Source organism: Tachysurus fulvidraco, chromosome 7, assembly GCF_022655615.1.
Source record: "Tachysurus fulvidraco isolate hzauxx_2018 chromosome 7, HZAU_PFXX_2.0, whole genome shotgun sequence".
NCBI classification, from domain to species: domain Eukaryota; kingdom Metazoa; phylum Chordata; class Actinopteri; order Siluriformes; family Bagridae; genus Tachysurus; species Tachysurus fulvidraco.
In genome coordinates, this window is record NC_062524.1 from 16,417,055 (window position 1) to 16,422,054 (window position 5,000).

At 37.3% G+C, this 5,000-nt stretch overlaps 1 protein-coding gene across 2 annotated transcripts in view; it reads right to left on the reverse strand.

Annotated features, from left to right (window-relative positions):
* klf3 (Kruppel-like factor 3 (basic)) overlaps positions 1–2,869 on the reverse strand; it is a 16,383-nt gene extending 13,514 nt beyond the window's left edge. Inside the window, exon 1 of one of the 2 annotated variants that reach the window (XM_047815701.1) lies at positions 2,699–2,869. The gene's annotated coding sequence lies outside the window, so the exon portion shown is untranslated. The remainder of the gene's footprint in view (positions 1–2,698) is intronic. The other variant, XM_027134896.2, reaches the window with a different exon arrangement.
* Between the last annotated feature and the right edge of the window lie 2,131 nt (positions 2,870–5,000).

A 5,000-nucleotide genomic window follows, 5' to 3' on the forward strand; every position in this document is an offset into this window, starting at 1 on the left:
TATTTTCCCCTGTAAAGTGTCACTTACACCTCTAAACACACACACACACACACACACACACATACACTCGCACACATACACACACACATACACACACACATACACGGCACACACACATACACACACACATACACATATACCCACAGACACACTCACATGTACACACACAGACACACACACGTGCTCACACATGCGCACACACACGCACACATACACACACATGCACACATACACACACATGCACACACACATACACACGTGCACACACACGCACACACACACCCACAGACACACGCACATGTACACACACACAGACACACACAGCCCTGCCCATGAGGAAAGTCCCTGTCACGCAGCTTGATCCTGCTGATAATGACACTCTGTTTTAAGAACACACCCCCTTTACTGTGACCAACAGATATATAACTACACAGGCCACACCCCCTTTACTGTGACCAACAGATATATAACTACACAGGTCACGCCCCCTTTATCTGTGTGTGTGTGTGTGTGTGTGTGTGTGTGTGTGTGTGTGTGTGTGTGTGTGTGTGTGTGTGTGTGTGTGTGTGTGTGTTTTCTCCCCTTGCACTCTAAAAACAGGAAAACAGGCTCAGTTGCCAGATGGAATGTGTGACGTAAGACTGAGCCTTGAAACAAAAGGCCCCAGACACGGCAGCCTCACTGACCACCCCCACCCCCCCCCCACACACACACACACACACACAAGTACATTCTGTGCATCATTCTCCTCTTTATAGAATAATACCTAATTGAGGTGAGGAAGTTTGTTTGGTCATCGACTCTCTCTGCACCACACACTCGAGCTGTGACCATCACACACTATCTAAGATCGTAACACACGTTCGATTTTTTTCATAGTCCTTTCACTTTCACTCCTTTTCCAGTTAAGTACAAAAGTTTGCGTCCCCCATGATTTTTCAGTGTCACTGAAGACACACTGACTTCGAATTTACAATATATTCACAAACAGAATTCCAAAAAAAGTCTAAAACAAAATTTGAAAGGAAATAATCCCTGTTTTGATGAACAAAGTGCACATCTTTTATACATCTTTTCATTTTTTATTAAGGGGACACAAACTATTATCTGTACAATATTGACCACATATTGAACACAATATTGAACCAATACAACACTCAGCTGAGGTACAACACCGGTAAACTTTGGCCTACAACGTTCAACATTCACGTTCACTTTGTTCACCGTCACAACGCAACACACACACATCTGAGACCTGAGTGTGTGTGAATACAGACAATAATCCAATCATGACCTGATTTTAACACCAGATTACAGCCACTAAGAGCGACGTGAAACGTGTACGTGTACGCTTAACCTCATGAAACTTTTTTTTTAACATAACCAGAGACAAGACCTACCCGAGGAGCCATAAACACTCCCGAACTACATTTCCTATAATTACATTAATTACAATCATATAATTACATTCATATAATTACATTATATATATATATATACATATTAGTTAAAAAAATTCCAAATAAAATTTTCCACTATAAATCATGAATTTACATTTTTACACTGTGGACTTTTTTGTTTCGTTTTTCAAAGCTACACGTTGCACGATCAATTATTGCTAAAATAAGCTCATTATACAATATAATTTGCTATTTTTCAGGTTTATATGTAAATAGAGACAAATGTGATAAAAATGTTTCGCAATATTTCATCACCTCCAAATCGTTTAACAGCAGTTTAACGATATTATAGCAGATTGTGCTTAGATATATAGATTTCTTTTTACTTTTAATATTTTTCTGTATATTTTTTTATATATTTACATTTTTTATTTAATTATTCGTTATTATTTATTCATAATATTCATTAAAATGTTTATTTTAAAGCCCAAAGCAGATGTGATGATGGTATTTTGACAAAATATTAGATGTTAAATGTTGTGCAACCTGCTTGTTTGATTGTTGGCACATGCCTAAATGATTCCCACATAAACACAACACACGCACACACACACACACACACACACACACACACTCACACACACACTACACAAGCTTTAATAAAACCTGGTTAATTAATAACAATATAATCACATATTAAGGTGTGTTAAAAATATTTTAAAATACTAATAAAAATGTAATTTAATACATAGAAATAATATTAAATAATAATAAATAATATTTTTTAATAAATAAATAAAAATAAATAAAAACAACAACAAAAAAACAAGATTAATAGAGAAGGTTTATATTCTCCTCACTGGGACTCGGTGCGTACTAAGCTGTGCGTAAGAATAGTGCGTATCGAGTGGCCGAGTGCGCGCCGGTCGCCATAGTTACGAGTTAACACGCGCACTCGCGTAATAAGTAGTATGAAAGAGTAGTGTGTATAGAAGCGCGCGCGCACGGCTTGTCAAAAACAAATCTGATAAATAAATGTGTTTTTAAAGGTATTTAACCTACAGTTAGATGTTTTATTACACCAAGACACCCCAGTAAACCCAAACTAAACCAAATCAACAGTAAATAGTAGAGATTTAAGGAAACTAGTGAAGTATTCAGGCTTCCTGTCAGTCTGAGGGCTAAAATGTTAGCATTGTCTGAGGAGAAACTCTTATTCTATAACACAGGAAAACATCTAAACCACCAATTATAGGGTTTTAGATCTAAAAACCGAACCAAAGGATCGTTTTACTCACATGTCAGTAAAACAGTGACTCTCGTGTGGTGTTTTAATGATAAACACGACGCCCAGAGTGATGAAGGATAAACAGTCGCTGTGCTACAGAGAGCTCCGTGTCAACGCTCCTGATGTCCGGGACAATCAAATCAACTAGTTCTCAAACTTGTGACTCTCTTCTTCTCACACACATGAGGGTATGGGCGGAGGGGGCGTGGCCTAGAGGATGGAGGGTGGTGTAAGGGGCAGGGTTGGGCGAGAAAGGGTGGGTGAGGGAGTGGGTGTGTCTCTTCACTCCTCCCTGGGTAGGAAGGAAGGAAATACAAAGGAGGGAACAGGGTGTGGGTGCTGTCTGTCTGTCTGTCTGTCTTTTACTTTCTGTATTTCTTTTCTCTCTCTCTCTCTCTCTCTCTCTCTCTCTCTCTCTCTCTCTCTCTCTCTCCTCTCCTCTCCTCTCCTTCTCTTCCTGTTTGTCTGTTTCTATCAATCTCCGTCTGTCAAATTCACAATACTGTCTTTCTCTCAATTCACTTTGCTGGTCTCTTTATGTCTGTCTGTCTGTCTGTCTGTCTGTCTGTCTGTCTGTCTGCCTGACTGTCTGTCTCTCTCTGACTGCCTCCCTTGTTCACTCAATTTCATGCATTATGAATAACTGTTATGACTCTTACAGCCAAAATTCATAATAAAATACATGTTATTTTAGCGGACTCCTTCGAGTGGTCGAGTACGACTTGACAGGATACCGTTTCTGATGAATTCACCAGGCCCTTAAGTTAGTTTCACAGAAAGTGGGGGCAAAAACATTCCTGCTACACACCACGACACACCTGTGAGTTTCCACTGGTGGTCTGTGGAGGCGTGAAGTGGCGAGAAATTGCAGCATGTCAGAACGGCGGCGAAAATAGGTGAGCGGTGAAGGTACATCGGCTTGGATTAGAAGTGTTTCTCAAATACTCTGGGAAGGCTTTGAACAGTTTGGGATAAAATCTAACAAAAAAAACAAGACATGAATCAGTGGTTTAGCTAGCTGCATTACAGTGTAATAACGTTGTAGGTATAATGATGCAACATGATGCTACCACTCTCATGCTTCACCGTATAACAAAAAATAATGTTTAATTTCACCTGAGCAGAGATCCTCTAGAAAAACATGACTTTTTTCACATTCTCTGAAAATAAATGTAAAAAAAAAGGATAAAAATTTAAAATAAAATAATAATAATAATAATAATAATAAGTTATTATTTATTTATTTATTTATTTATTTATTTGGTTTATTTATTTTAATTTCACTGGTTGGGTTTGCACCCTCTGCCTCAGACCTTTTCTCTCTCTAAATGAATGAATGAATGAATGAATGAATGAATGAATGAATGAATGAATTAATTTAATTAATTTAATTAATTAATTAATTAAAAAAAATTTAAAATGTAATTAAATTATTTAAATATTAGTATTTATAAATTTAATTAATGCATTATATTTGATTTAAAAAAAAATAATAATCTGTGGCTCTGGACAAAACATTTTCTCTGTTTATTTTCTGTCGCTACCACTCCCATGCTTCACCTTCTAACAAAAACTGGGTTTTTATCAAACGTGAAGGTCAAAAGGTTTCCTCATCTGAACAGAGAAGCTCCAGAGAGTCTCCAACATTTGAGGAGTGTCCAGACTTGGTTTTTCTTGCGAACTTCTTCTCATTCGGAGTCACCCTCGGTCTATTGGCCTTGACCAGGTTTTGTCCCCATGTGTCTCCACTAGACATGTCTATATGTATAGACACCAAAATCTGATTGACCCAGTCCTAGATCTTTATCCTGGAATGTTCTTGATCTTCGTAATGTTTTTTGAACAAACTCTTTCAGGTGTATTTAAGACCATGTGACACTTTTATGACAAACAGCTTTTTGACTTCTCTGACTTCTGATGCAACTGGTTACACCAGAATTTCCCCACCGCTTTGGTTTTTGTATGAATTCGTGACTCAATTCCATTCAGCTTTTACGGGAAGGGAGCGTTTATTTCCATATGATGTTGTCGAACTCATCTTGTAGCATTTTTGTGAAGGTGATTTATGTTAAAGCTGACAGTTACATATCTGTTATATATATATATATATATATATATATATATATATATATATATATACATATATATACATATACATATATACATATCTCCATAACTTTATGCTTATTATATAACTATATTGCGTCATACCCGACATCACACACACACACACACACACACACACATACACACACACACACCTGCGACAAGTAGCTTCATGCACTTATAGTCACACCCAGAGAAAAAAACAC